Below are 16,118 nucleotides of genomic sequence, written 5' to 3' on the forward strand. Positions count from 1 at the left end.
GCATCATTATTGGCATCAGAGATGCTGTGTTGTTCTGCTGACAATATATTCTCATTAAGAACCACTGCTCTTAGGTTTGGTTGCCCTGCTTCATTCACTATTGCCTGAACACTCAGCATACCTTGTCTAGCTGTTCTCAGCTGCCAACTTCTGCAAAACGCCTTATTTCTCTAACATCATTATGGGTTGTAAACATGTTTATACTTGCCTAATATTAACTGGACCCTAAATTATGAGGCACAATAGAACTTCACCTTTTCCTTTAGCAAAACTTACTTCCATCATGCTTTAGGATGTTGGTTGACCAGTTGACTATGTCAACTCATTTGTCTAACCCAGGACTCAGAAAACAGAAAAGGCTAGGTACTCCCTGGATTAGACACTAGAGAGGGAGGTATTGTTGAGTCATTGGAAGAGCTTAAAAGACTCTTTCTAACTAAATCACTTCAAAGGTCTTGTGGGTATGCACCCTTTTTGGCTTATAAAATATTTTATTTTGAAAATCAGCTTTCTAATTCTTCCAAATAGATGCTCTTTATTATTTCAGTGTACCAGAGTGAATTTTATGTGTAGTGTGCAGATTCTACACTGACCAGTGTGAAAACTGGCAGGTTGTTAGGCATGTTAGAAAGAAATTGTGATCTTGGGAAATAGTCTCATACTCACCAAAGTGTGTGTGTGTGTGTGTGTGTGTGTGTGTGTGTGTGCGTGCGTGTGCGTGTATGTGTGTGATGTTTTTGTTTAAAGTGTGGAAAGCATTTTGCAGAACTGTTTAGATACTATATGGATAAGTCTTTTCATGCTACTCTTGGCTCCGGATGGAGTGGCAGAATTTCTGTGGGTTTGGAAATCCAAGCAGGAATACAAAGCACAATTTTTAAATGAAAATTCAAGATGTTTAAGTTTCATTCCTGTTGCTGTGATAAACTGCCTTGACAAAAAGCAACCTAGGGCAAAAAGGGCTTTATTCCAGCTCATGATTCAGGGTTACAGTTTGTCAGTGTAAAAACTGAAAACAGTTAATCATACCACATGCACAGTCAAGAGTAGAGAAGCATTAGTGCTTATGTTATTGCTTGCTTGTACTCAACCCTACTTCTCCACCCTTACACAGCTCAAGACACTCTGCCTAAAGAATGGTCCTGCCCACAGTGGACTGAGTCTTCCAGTATCAATTAGTTTAATGAAGACAATCTGCCATAGGCATATACAGAAGCCAAACCAATGTAGACAGTCCTGTCTCACTGAGCTTCTCTTCCCAGACGATTTCAGGCTGTGTCAGATTGATTATTAAAAGACACAAGGGCATGGGGACTCCTTTTTGGTCATATGAATATTCCAAAAGTGTTTCATGTAGATGGTGTATGGTACCATGGATGTAGTAAATGCCTATGAATTAAATTAAAATGATAAGAAAAATATAAGCAAGGCACTTGATTCAAACCTTTCACCTCACCCTTTACTGAGTTAGTTTCCTTGGGAAATTTACATAAGCAGCATGGGGTATTATTTCCTAATGTCTGTGTGCTCCAAATAGACAAAAGTGCTAATAATTACACAGGACACTTAAATAACTGAGGACCCCAAAAAAGACCTATAGAAAACCTTTTTGCAAATGTTGTTGGAAGATGGCATAGTCAGTGAAAGAGTTTCTGCACAGCAGGAGAACCTGAGTTGATCCCAGGTACCCCAGGTACCTTCCCTCATAACACGCACGCACACACACACACACACACACACGCACGCACGCACGCACGCACGCACACACACACACACACACACACACACACACACAGAGAGCTGAACAATGTGGTATGTATTTATAATTGTGGTGTTAGGGATCAGAGAGAGAGAAAGAGAGAGAGAGAGAGAGGACCCCCAGGTTCAGTAAGAGGCCTTGCCTCAAAACCTAAGGTGGAAAGTGGTAGAAGAGGATTTCAGAGGTTGATCTCTATGTGCTACAAATTCACACAAATCCCACACTCCACACAAAAGCCTATGTATACAAGAATCTACACACATGCACGCAACACCCATACACATGATAAAGAAAAGGAAGAACTTCATTTTGGCTCTTTTTTCCCCTTCTCATATCATTAAGAAGAGCTAAATTGACAGGATTACAGATGATACTAAATATTGAATTCATATAAAACTTTCAAACACAATCGTTTCAAGGTTTTAAAAATGAGCAGCTTAGGCATGCTTCTGTTCACCTAGCTTTCCCCTCCAGCTTTTTGGAGACATAATTTATTCAATAGTAAAATTCACCTGCTTTAAGTGAACAGCGATGCTTTTCTTCAAGTTGTGTTCCATAGTGTAATTATTACGCTGCAACAATCTAGACCATAGACAATTGTAACTCCATCACATCCCTGGGTTCTCAAACTTTGCTATATTCCCAGATGCTCCCCCACTGCTTTGTAGTTACTCTCTAGCCTGACCCTTAGCAATAGGCTACCACTGGTTTGAATCTTATCACCACACAACAATGCAACATAAAGCAGAAGATCCTTAGTTTGACTCATCATTTGAGAGGATCAGGCCTCTCAAATCAGAGTTGATACCCAGTGTGGTAGGGATATATGGCTATTAGTCTGTACTTCATTGGGGCCAGGAAGCAGGAACAACTCTTAGAGCAAGCAGTTCTGGTTTATAACACTCATGTGCCACTTGGTTAGTGACCCATTTATTCTATCAAGGCCATCCTTGTCAAAGGATCCAGAACCTGATAAAAACAATGCTACCAACTAGAAGCTAAAGTAGCCGACTAGAAGCAAGTTAAGTAGAGAAGGGGTTGTTCCTGTTTACAGTTTGAAGGAATAGAGTCCATATATGGGGGACAGTGGGGAGCATGGTGGCATAAGTAGGAAGCATTTGGTCACATTACATATTTAGGAAACAGAGTAAATAGAAAGTGGGACAGAAGTAGAAGACCTCAAGGTCTACCCCCAGTGACCACTTACTCCAATAAGATTCCACTTCCCAAAGATTCCACAATCCCACAAGCCACACCACCAGCTGGGAACTAAGCGTTCAAATACACAGGAGAGCTTGTAGGGAGGATTTCCCTTTAAAATCCTACAGTTAAATATCATTTATGCAGTTTTCTTGTGGCATATTTGCCTTGTTTTATTAGTTAATGAAGACTTATAAAATAAATTGACAAGTGTTATCACTATTTTCTGACAGAGTTTGTGTGTAATCAGCCTAATTATGCTTCTTATATGTTTGATATAATTCACAATTGAAAAATATGTGGGTCTGGAGCCTTCCTTATGGTAAGGTTTTATTTTGTTCAATATATATATTACACATACAATAACTTGTTGAATTTATTGGCACAGATTTTTCATACAGCCTGATTCTTTTCCCTTTCATACTCTATGTTCATGTGATGGCTAATACTGACAATTTATACTCCATTTCTGTCTTTCTCAGTCCCTCATTTGCAAGATTGAAACCTTTAGTTTTATCAATTTCATTAAAAATATCAGAGTCATCTTTGGGCTTTATACATTTTTCTTACTATTTCATTAGCTTTTGTGTCCTTCAATTGTACAAATTGTTTTTTTTTTTTTTTCATGTATCTGGGGCTCAATTTGGTCTTTCTAGCTTCTTCTTTTTCTTTTTTCCAAAGTGGCAATTAAGGTGAGATCTTCTTGATTATTAAGAGCTATGCAGGTCTCTCTGAACTCTTGGAGCTTATGGGATGGCTCAACTGTTAGGAGCACATATTGCTTTTGCAGCAGATGTAAGTTTTGTTCCTAACACTCATGTCAGATGGCTCATCACCACCAGAAACCCAAGCTCCAAGGGATAGACCACCTTCTTCTGGTCTGTTTGTTCACCTGCATCCATGTGCACACACACTCCATCCCTGTTCCCTGTAAGCACATAATCTAAAAACAAGAATATTTTTAAACTCTATTTTGGCCGATATTTTTCATTATATTAAACTTCCATTGTAATTCAGCTCAAAACATTTTCTAAGTTCTTGTAAAATTTTGGTGCATGGATTATTTTCAAAAATTAGGAGTTTCCCTGGACATCGTATTGTTATCAATTTAATTGCATAAAGCTTTGATGGCCTAGTCTCTTTAGTTTCAGTAATTTTATTTGTTTGTTTTTGCCATTGTCATTTGCTTTATTTTTGACACACTGTATAGTCTTGGCCCCAAACACCACATATTCTTGCTTCAGTCTCCTGACTATTGGGATTACAGATGCACCCCATTCAGATGTACTATTTTGGTAGGCATTTTATCATTGTCGTTGTTTTAGTTTATTTTTTTTGGGGGGGAGGATATTTTCTGTTTAAATCAGAGTCTTCTCTTTAGTCACGAATGACCTGAAATTCATAGCATAATCTAGTCTGGCCTTGAACTTGAACTCAGTGTGATCCTCCTGTCTTAACCTTCTGTGTGCTGAGATTACAAGTGTAATTATTAAACTACATTTATTCCATTGTATGCAGAATAGTAAGGATACAATGTGCCCTGTAATAATTCATATACTCCAGTAACATTCCATAAGTATAAGTTAATTCAGGGTGGATGATAAGGTAGTGATTGATGATGAAGATGATGATGATGCCCTACCTCCTCACTGGGGTTCTATGCAGATATTCTATCACTGAGCTATGTAATAGTTGACATCAGCAAAAAAATTTTCTCCCATGATAGTAGGTGATAAAAATTTTAAAACCATATTTTGCAACCATTTGCAAATCCAGTGCAGTTGAAGTGTATTTAAAGGTGCTAACGGATCCTCTTTCTTTGCCATCACAAATATAATGTTGAAGTTTCTTATGATTATGCAAATATGCTTTGAATTCAACAGAATGTTTTCATTTCAAGTATTCTGAAATAATGATGATGTTCTAATTAGGAGAAAAACGTGTGCATTGTTAGAGCAGTCACCCTGCAGCTAGGTTGGATGCCTCAGAAGGGCACCGTAGCAGAAAAGGCATCTGATATGTGTGAAGGCAGAGAAATGGGTCCCTTGGAGCTGTGATGCAAAGAGTACCAACTGATAACTGTTATGTGACTTTTTCTGGGGAGGCCTTTAGTCAACCCAGGCAGGGCACCAACAATGGACCAAAGGAACAATTCTAAGGGAGTCCAACTTGATGAACCAATGGGTTTATTGGAGTTACTTTTAGGAGTGGGAGTCAGGGATTACTAATAGGGCATTGACAACTCATTAGAAGACACATGGGTGAGAAATTCATCTTAGTGTGGGTGGTAACTGAAAGCTGCATCCCTGGAGGTTCCTATGTAGCTTATAAACAGCTCAATTGGATTGACAGTCTCCTCTGGGCATCTTTGCCTGTTAGAATCTCCCAGCAATTGTTTACACATATGAAAACATGTCTGCATACATCCTTATACATCACAACATCACAGAAAGGAGAGAGGGAGAGAGAGAGAGAGAGAGAGAGAGAGAGAGAGAGAGAGAGAGAGAGAGAGAGAGAGAGAAGTACAATCTCGAGGATGGCAGTGGGCTAGGGAGCTATGTAAAGAGACTAAAGCTCCATGCCTCGTGAGTTCTTATCATTTATGGGTCATCTACAAAGTTTTGCCTTTTCCAAGGGATTACACAGTCTCTTTTAGAATATTCTCTGTTTTGTTGCAACTCACTCTGGTTTGGAAGGGTTCCCAGTCTTTCCTCTAACTGACTTCTTTGATGAATTAATTTGGATACCTGCTCCTCATTTGCTGTCCTGCCACACTCTGTATCCAGATACCTTTATCAGGAGATGAAGGCAATTGTACCTATTCCCACCAAAGTTGTTGTGATGATGAATGAGATAAACACATGGAAGGGATTAAAGCAGTGCACAGCATCCATGAAGTTTCCATAAATATCTGCTTTTGTAATATGCATGCTACCAAGTTGCTTACAAATTTATTGTAGAGAGGCAAAATTTCCCAATTAAGAGAAAATACAAATATATCATCGGATAAGCTGGTTATAATTAAATTCCAAAGATACCGCATAAAAATAATGAGTGTTCTATTGGTCTCAGGGATATTTCTCTTTCGTTTGTGCACTAGAGAACATGAGAGTGTGCGTGTTGTGTACATATATGCATACAAAAGCACTGGTTCATGCTAAAGTGTACCTATCTCAGCTTCCCTTTACCACAGTTAGAACTGTAAGTATATACCACCACAGTAGGTTTTTTTTTTATGTGGGTTCTAGGGACTGAATTCAGGTCCATGTACTTGGGTGGTGCAAGCATTTTACCAATTCAGCCATATCCCCAACCCTCAGAGATGTTGTTCTCATAAATGATAAACTACAGAGATTAAATAGAACTTAGATAGCTGAAAGATTCATCAATATGGAATAGAGCCTTGAACATAGCTAGAAGCTGACCTCCTGGATCATAACCAGGGTCTGTTGACTCAGAGACAGGAAGGAAGCATGCATATTCTAGTATGAGGACATAGAACTCTTTCAAATTGCTCCAGAACAAAGAAGTTTATTTCCTGGAACTTCTACAGGTGAACTGCTGTGTTCTGGGAGCCACCATAGACATAAGATAGGGAACCCACAAAAGTAATGATTGCACCAATGAGTTTGCATCAATTACACCAAAAAGATTGCACCAACAAGTAAACCAGTAAGTTTATTGAGGTTACTTATAAGAGAAATGGAGAAAGATAACAAAGAAGCATTGTTGGAACTCTACAATTAATGGTGACAAAAAAAGAAAAAAGAAAAAAAAAAAACACTGGTTGCTGTTCTTGTTAATTGGGAACCACTAGAGAATTTGACCCACAGTGTGAAGATGATACGCCATGCATTCAAGAGAACCCTTCTAATTCTATTTTAAACTTAAAGCAAACAGGGACAAATTTAGAAGCAGAAGGAAAAGTAACAATAGTAAGATGTTGGTGGTGACACTTCTCACTGCTGTGATAAAATATACAGTGAAAGCAACACAAGAAGGATTTATTTGGCTCAAAGTTGTAGGGGACACTGTCCATCATGGTGGGGTAGACATAGCAAAAGGAGTGTGATGGGAGATGTCATTTTGTAAATATGTTTCTCTTATTGGTTAATGAAAAAAGCACTGTTGGACAATAGGAAAGCAAGATAGGTGGGACTAGGAGACTAGGAGGAGAGAGGAAAAAGTAGGGAGGAGATTGAAGATGGAGGACAGAGAGAGTAGAATGCCTAGCCCTCTCTCCAGTAAGATGAGACCATGTAGAAATACTTAGATTAATAGAAATGGGTTAATATTTAATACAGAGCTAGCCCATAAGTAACTGGTAACTGGACAACAGAAAAATATCTAATATAGCATCTCTGTGTGTTATTTGGGGGCTGGCACGGTTCTGGGATCAGGGCCGCAGAAAAAAAACTGCTCATAACAGGAGTGTGAGGCAGCAGTCACATTGTATCTACAGATATAACAGATTGTATGAGTCCATTATTGGAAGGTAGGTTGACTGGGGTAAGAGAAAAAGATAGAAACTATGAATGTCTTCAAGATATCTGGCCTACATAAACACAATCATCTATAGAGTGGTGAGGGATAAAGAATAAAAGCCAATCATGGATGTGTGAAGGGGGGAAATTAAGTGACTTTAATTGTGAGACTACCCAAGCTGTAGATGTATGGTTAGGGTTCTGTTTAGGGTTAGGGATTAGGTTATGATTAGTGTTTGTTCAGGTTCTGATCAGGGTAAGGATTGGGGACGTGGTTTGGGCAAGAATTATGAATTTGACATACTGATGACATTTAAAACTGGAATCTAATCAGGTAGTAGATGTAAAGTGCTTTATATACAAGGGCAAGGACCCCAGCTCAGTTTCCAGATCCTCAAGAAGGGTCTGTCGAGAAGCATCCTACATTCCTTTCGCTAAAGAGGCATAAAGAGGAGGATGCCTGGGAGCTGCTGGCCAGCCAGTATAGCCACGGCAGTGAGTTCCAGCTGCAGAGAAAGAGGCTTCATCACACACACACACACACACACACACACACACACACACACACACACTCAGTACAGCAGTGATGTAGTCTTGATATTTAAGACTAATATTTGAGCCTCTCTGATATTAATAATTTGACTCCAACCAAAGAGCCTGAGAAGGCAAAAAAAAAAAAAAAAAAAAAAATATGAGGAGAACTAGAATCTGGTATCTTGGAAGCCACACAAAGGAAATTAATTAATGAAGAATGTGTGAATGGCTGGTAAATGCTGTTGATTGATGAAATGTGACACAGGACTATAATAGAGCCCTGGAGTTAGCAACATGGAGGTCAGTGGTGACTGACAAGGGCATTGTTCAGAAGAGGAGAGATGCAAGCCTGGGTAGAGTGACTACAAAAGCAGGTTTAGAGCTGTAGAATTTGACACATGGAGTACAGTCACGTTTGGCTTTGGCATGTGTCCTAGATATCTTTAATCATCAACTTGACATAGCCTATGGTCATCTAAGAGGAAAACCTAGACTTTCTAGATCAGATTTGCCTCTAGGCATTTCTGTGGGAGTTTGCCTTGGTTCTTAATTGATGGAGAAGGATCCAGACCACTTTGGGCAATACCATTCCCTTGGCAGGGCATCCTGATCTGAATAATAAAGCAAGATAAGAACAAGCTGGTGAGGAATTCAGCCAAGCATATTCCTCTATGGTTATTGCTTGCTTTAAATTTTCTGTTTGACCTCATGGCCTGACTTCCCTCAGTGATGGCCTATGACATGGAAGTATAAACCAAATAAACCCTTTCCTTCTGTGATTACTTGGGGTCTGTGTTCTAATGCAATACCGGAAAAGAAACCAGAGCATAGTACATTCTAGTACCCAAACTAATGTGGCATTTAAAGTACATACTCTTTTTTTTTTTATTTTTATTTTACATATCGATCCCAGTTCCCTCTCCCTCTGTCCCTCCCTCTTTCCCTCTCTCCCTCCTCACATGCACCCTAACCACCCCCCTCCCATCCCCCCACCGCCACTCCACATGTAGGGTGATGCCATCCAGGAGGAGTCATCTAAGTCTGTCAAGTCATTTGAAGTAGGGACTAGAACTTCTCTCATATCTCTAGGTTAAGGGAGTCTCCCTCTATGGGGGATGTGCCCGCAAGGTCCTTTTATGCACCAGGAATACATCCTGGTTCCACTATCTAAGGTCCCTTAGACTGTTCAGGCCTTCTAGCTGAGACCCATGTTCAGGGGGTCTGAGTCAGTCCCATGCTGGATTCCCAGCTATCAGTGTGGGGGGGGGGGCTGTTAGCTCCTCCTTGTTCAGGTCAGCTGTCTCTATGTGTTTCTGCAACCTGGTCTTGTCCTCTGTCTCTGCCTCTGTATTCTAGTTTGACTCAGTGTTTAGTTGTGGGTGTTTGCTTCTGTTTCCAACAGGTACTAGATGAGGGCTCCATGATGGTGGATAAGTTAGTTGTTGATCTCATTATCAGGGAAGGGCATTTATGGTAGCTTTTCCATTGTTGCTCAATTGATGGTTGGAGTCAGTCTTGTAGGTCTCTAGACATCTAGACATTTATTTAGGTTCAGTTTGCTCTTCAAACCTATAATGGCTCCCTCTTTTATGTTCTCTCTCTCTCTCTCTCTCTCTCTCTCTCTCTCTCTCTCTCTCTCTCTCTCTCTCTCTCTCCTGTCTTCTATTCTTCCCCTGACTCAATCTTCCTAGTCGCATGTGCTTTCCTCTCCTCCCCTTCTCTTTCTCCTAGCTCCCTCTCCCCTCACTGCCCCCCCCCGTGTGCTCTGGAGAACTTGTCCCTTCCCCCTTCTTGAGGGGCCTTATATGAATCTCTTAGAATGCACCTTGTATCCTAGTTCTTCTGGTGGTGTGAATTATAGGCTGGTGATCCTTTGCTCTAGGTCTAAAATCCATATATGAGCAAGTACATATCATGTTCCTCTTTTTACCATCCTGGGTCATACATGGGCAAATGGATATTGTCCTACTGGACCTAAGGAAATTCTGTAGAGATATTCAATCTCTTGTGGCTAAATGTGTAACTTACCTAGAAGAAACAGAAATACTTTATAGAGATACTTATGCCCTTGCCTTTGACTATCAGACTTTTGAGATAATGTACCTAAAGGAATCTGAATTTCACCAGTGGTCTCATACTAGGAGGAGGAAAACGCTGAGGCCGGTACAGCCATATGGGAAACTTTTCTCTCTGGAAGAGATTATGCACAGTTCTGACACTTGACAGACCACCTCGCTGGAGAGATTGGAGCTAAAACAAATGATGTTTCAGTGGTAGACATAACCATACTCTGACCAAGAATGCTTGCCCATGCATATCTCCCCCCCCCCCCGCCCGCATTTAAGCCTAACCCTCAAATAAAGACTAGCAGGGAGGGGCATTCACTGAACCACTCTGTTCTTCACAATTTGTCCATATTAAATAAATCTTCCCTTTTCCTTTTCACAATTGTGTCTTTAACTAGACTCTTGAGAATGGATTTGGTTTGTTAGGGGGCTGTTACTTCCAGGGCTCTGATCCTAAATCTGCAAAAGGAAAGAACTCAGAGCTGTTCCTATTCTATTTTGAAATCTTGCTATCTAACTATACCAGAAACCATTCTCAAGTTTAAGGGAATCTACATGTCATCAACGGAGGCTCACAAAATGTGACTGTCTAGAAAATACATAGACAGACCTAAAGGTTTGTAGCTTGATGTTTACATCCCTCCCCATAGCCCATGTGATTGACTGAACCTAGACAAACATGTTAGTAACCAGTTTCGAGGCCACCATTAATCTGATACAGCTCTTTTGTAAATTTCTTATGTATTTGCTCTACATAGCTTCTTAAAGAGGTCTCAACTGTTTGTCCCATTGTATAAAGAAACACTATCTCCCCGACCCAAATTAACTTGTTCATGTTTGAAAATGGAAAGGAGTGGGTAAGGACAGCTGATTTTTACCCTGAAGTAAGCATATCTCTTTGACACCATCCTGTGAGTCAGAGATCTGGAGATAGAATAAACAACCGTTCTTTGCTCTTAAGAGCATTGCTGGAGCAAGCATTTATCTTTCCACAAAATATGCTTGTGACTTGACCTGTCTATTTCCACTCCGTCTTTAGAGAAAGATCTTCCAAGAACTGGCTGAGGAGTATCAATTTTCCCAATAAAACAAATAAGGCTCATAACAAAGGCCGAGCTTCCAAGGATAGGATGAGATGGTTATTTCTTGTTCCATTGCATTGTATTTCTGATCGTTAGATGGTATCTTCTCAGCACCTTTTCTGATGATGGGGTTAAACCCACAGAAGGCTGGCCTCTAGTGGGCTGCAGAAATTATGTTCCTGTGACAGGAGAACAGGACTGTGGAAGGAGACATCAGTCAGGATCAACATAAAGGAAGCCAGCTGACAGAAAACAAGAACAAAAACAAAACCCCAGAAATCCTTCCCTAGCTGGGCTGTATTTCTCAGGCCACTTCACAGGGTAGAGTGTTACTGAGACAATGATAGATTAGTGATGGGCAGGACCATGCCTTGTGCAGGATACCTTAGCTATGCAGATATATATATATATATATATATATACATATATATATATATATATATATTGCTCCCTACTTAATCTCAACCTTCATGTTGGAGATGTGGAGATGAACTTGAGACCTCACTAGACTTCTTTGTTTGTCTTCCCAATTTGACCAACTGTTCTGCTTTTTACTGTTATTTGCCCCTTTAATTGGCCTGTTGGAGACCCATGACCAAGCCCAATTTGTTCAGGCTGCCAGGGCACAGACTCTGACCCTAACCAATATGCTAATAAGGTTAATGACTTTATGTTTAATCCCAGTGTGCAGATTACTGGCCACTCAGGGCTCAGCACTTGAACTGAAACATCTAAGGCCTAGTAACAGTGGCTTCTACTTCCTTGTGGACAACCAAAGGTTCCTTAAGAAAAGACCTCTTTCCAGGTATTGATTCAGGCAGCTCAGCTGACTGTTGATTCAAGGTGTCATGACTTCTTTCATCACTGACTTAACAGCACTTGCCCTAGACCTTTCTGAGAAGAGAGTTAATGATTCAGAGTTGATTTGGGAGTGAGAGGGATGTGAAAGAGTCACAAGGAGGATATTATGGAAAACACACCTTTCTTCAGTCTCTGCTGAGACTGTGAGTCTTGACTGTCAGCTCCGTGGCATTTAGAGTTGAAAGGTGACAGATACAGTGGAAGACCCTGATGCAGAAATTGTTCCTTCACACCACAAGGTTTATTGTAAGCTAGAGTGTATGTGGCTGGCTCCAGTGGAAACGGAAGGGGCTCTCAGATCCCCCTGAAGAGCAAAGAGGCTACTCAAAAGGATTCAGGAGGAAGGGGGAAGTGTTTGTACAGTAAGAAAGCGAAGAAGGAATCTGAGGAATGGAGTGAGGGATGGAGTAAAGGAACCTTGAATGAATCCAATGGATTGGGGGTATATATTTTGGGGTGTGTAGCTTCCTTGTCCTCTGTTAGACTTATAGAATTGGCATGTCTAGATAGTTTATTAACTCACATGGGCTGTTTCCCTCTCCCTGTGGCAAACAGCAGGGGTCCCAGAATCAACTACTAAGGATAAGGCTACTTTGTCTCTGGGATTTATCATTGCTTTCTTGAAGTCCAGTGCCCAAGGAACTTGTTACAGACTCACAGACACATTCATCGTGGGGTGCCTGCTAATGTCTGTAACACTGCAGGAAAATGTGATCTGATTAGCCTGTGGCACAAATCTAACAAGAATCACCATGGAAACACACTTCTGGGCATGTCTACAAGAGAGTTTCTAGATTGGATTAATTGAAGTTGGAAGCCCCACTCTGATTGTGGATGACACCATCCCATGGGCTGGGGTGAATACAAAGGGGAAGACAAGCTCAGCATCAGCATTTAGCCTGCTTCCTGACTGTGGATGCCATGTGACCAGCTGCCCCATACTCAGTGCCCTCATGCCTTCCCTGCCTTTATGGACTATACTCTGGAACTGTAAGCCAAATCAAACCCTGTTCCTAAGTTACTTTTTTAAAGTTTACTGTACCAACAATGAGAAAAGCCACTGATTCATACTAACCAAGAGGTAAAAGATTGGGAATGATCTCTCCCTCTCTTTCTCTCTCTCTCTCTCTCATATATATATATATGTATATATATATACATATATATATGTGTGTGTGTGTGTGTGTGTGTGTGTGTGTGTGTGTGTATCTCCATACACACTCATGGGGGGGGCACATGTTAGTTAGTAGAGCAAATTTTCTAGATATGCAGATTTTAGGAGAATGTCATGGGGAAAGGAAGCTAGACATACCAGGTATCAAAATGCTAAGATACACCCCAAACCACTGAACACACCTAAGGTTCCTTTCATCCCTCCCTTTCTCATTCCATTTTTTAGATTCTCTCTTCAGTTCCCAAATTTACCAATCATTAGTTAAGGATATGAATGTCTAGATCAATGCTATTAACCAGACTCTTCCAGTTTTTCTACCCAGCAGACTGAGTAAGTCTAGAGCAATTCAAGGCCAGAAAACTCACAGAGATGGAGAGGGTCAGTCTTGGAAGTCAGCCTGATATATACTGACATAGTGATTGAATCCAAAGATAATGGAAAAGCACAGAGAAGGTTTGCCTCAAGACTGTGATATGTCAGCTCATGGACAGTCTTCTGCTTTGTTTATAGTTCTTTGCATTAGATACCAATCCATGCCTTCATAGAAAAGCAACATTTTGTGCATTAGAGTGTGCTTGTGAAAGTATCTTGGAAGGCAGATATTGTATCAACCGTGAAGTGGGATACAAGGGTATTGTTGTCATTACTGTAATTGTTATTATTATGATGGGTTGATTATAGTCATCAGCTCTTAAGGGTGTTAGTTGAATGCACTTCTTAGAATAAAAGTGAGATGAGGGACTTAAATACAATTCCAGTTATACATAATCAATAATTGTCCAGACCAGAGCCCAGTGCTTGAATCAACTTCAAATGAAAGTAGAAAGATCATTCATGTATTTGTCAATCAATTTGCTCCTGGGAAACAAAAGCATCAAGTCTGTAATTTTATGTGCTTTGTCCTTTGGTAAGAAACTATTAGATCCAAGCCTGTTTGACCTCAATCTCTTTCATTTAGTAGCTGTTAGAACTGTTGATTCTGCATGTACATTTAGTATTTGTTCTTGTTCTTTTGCAGTGCTGGGGATCAAAGTCAAGGTCTTCTGCATGCTAGCAAGGTCTCTAACACTGAGCCACAGCCCAGTCCATCACAGTGGATCAAGGTAAGCATCCTACCAGTCAGCCATGCCCCAGTCGCTCACTGGAGGAATCTAGTCAGGCACTCTATCCTTGCCCCTACCATTCATTGGGGAATTTTAGTCATTCATACTCACCACTGAGGTACATTCTTAAACCCTGACTGGGGGATTCTAGGCAGGTGCTCTAAAAGTGAACCACACTCAAAGCACCTCACTGGGGGATTCTAGGCATGTGTTCTACCTTTGAGTCATGATCTCAGCCACTTACTGGAAGATTCCAGGCCAGATTTCTACCACTGCACTACACTGTTTGCCCTGTTTACTCCTATTTTAGCCCCAAATCAAACATATGAGTCCATGACTCTATTGTTAGAGACATGATCTCACTGTGTAGCCCAAGCTAGCACCAAACTCAAAATCCTCACCCTCCTGGCATTTCAGGCATTCACCACTGCAGAGAAACCACAAAGTCATATTTTCTATTCTCCTTAAAATTGTGTGTGACTTTCTGTCCTGGATGCTCCCTTCTTCTGTTTTTTTTTTTTTTCTTCCCAAGTTCTATGCAGTTAAATCATTCAGAGAAACATCTTCCTCAGATTGAATTAATTAATCTTACCCTTTGGCTATTTAGGGACAAAAGCTTATCTTTGCCAAGTTTCATTGCCTTGAACTAGAAACCCTGAGATTGCTAGTTGAAGGCAACCCACCAATGAGAGTTCATAGTTCACACCTTAGCAGAGTAAGTGGTAGTGAAGAACAGGAGAAGTGGGGTATGAAAACAATGTGGTTAACGGAATTATCTGGATTTGTGGTTGATTGGATATGGAATTGAGAGAGGAGGAGGTGTCAAAGATGATGGATTAGATGTAGGCTGGTGCCTTCAACTGAAATAGGGCTTATATGGGGAGAACAGATGTGAGCAGAAGGAAAATACAGAGGTGTATATCCATTTTCCACTTTCCTTTAGAGTAAAATGAAGCCATGCAAATTATGGGCAAAGTCAAAACTTACTTAAAAGTGATTTAAATTGATTGACAACACAATTAAGGGTTAGAGAAGATTGGCATCAGGTCATCCTGAAGACAGAGCCTAAATTTAGCCACAATCAAATAAGAAAGAGAGTACATGTCCTGTTTGGTAACATGGAAGGTCCTGAGATTACTTGAACTTTTTTTTGGAAGGTACAGGGGGAGCAGTTTTTCAGTTGTGAATCAACCCTGTTTAATTAGAAGCATCGTGACCCGAGACTTAATGGAAACATGTCTGGAGGTATTAGGTTGTCTATAATACAGCTGCATCTCTCTTTTGTTTATTCACTTTTCACTTTTTCATATGGTAGGTGTGTGGAAGGTGGGGGGGAGACACAGGTGGAGGCCAGAGGTCAATGTTGGATGTTTTAATCCATCACTCTCCTCTATCTTTGGATTTGAGACAGTGTCTCTCACTGAACCTGTAGCTCATTGATTTTTGCAAGACTAACTGTCCAGAGAGCCAGCCCTAGGGATCTTCTTGTCTCTGCCTCCATTGGGTTGGGATAATAAGACTGTGTTCCATTCCTGACTTTTTAACATGAGTGGTATCTGAACTTAGGTCCACATGCTGGCAAGGACGGTACTTTTCTGACGGAGCTATTGCCCTAGTCCTTCTGGCCACGCTTCTAAGAGATGGGTCAGGATGTCTGGTGGTACACGCATTATGTACTAATGGTGCTGGCGTTGCTGATTCAATCCAATTTAATTCGATTTCTTGCTTGATCCTCTGGCTGGCCTGTGAGTGAAAACCTGAATATTTGTTCATAATGCTATTGTCCTCAGACAAAGGCCGCTTAAATTCAGAGCCATCAGTAATGTAGCTATCTATTTCCCATCTGCTCTGTATG

The sequence above is a fragment of the Phodopus roborovskii genome, unplaced genomic scaffold (assembly GCF_943737965.1).
Source record: "Phodopus roborovskii unplaced genomic scaffold, PHOROB, whole genome shotgun sequence".
Lineage (NCBI taxonomy): Eukaryota > Metazoa > Chordata > Mammalia > Rodentia > Cricetidae > Phodopus > Phodopus roborovskii.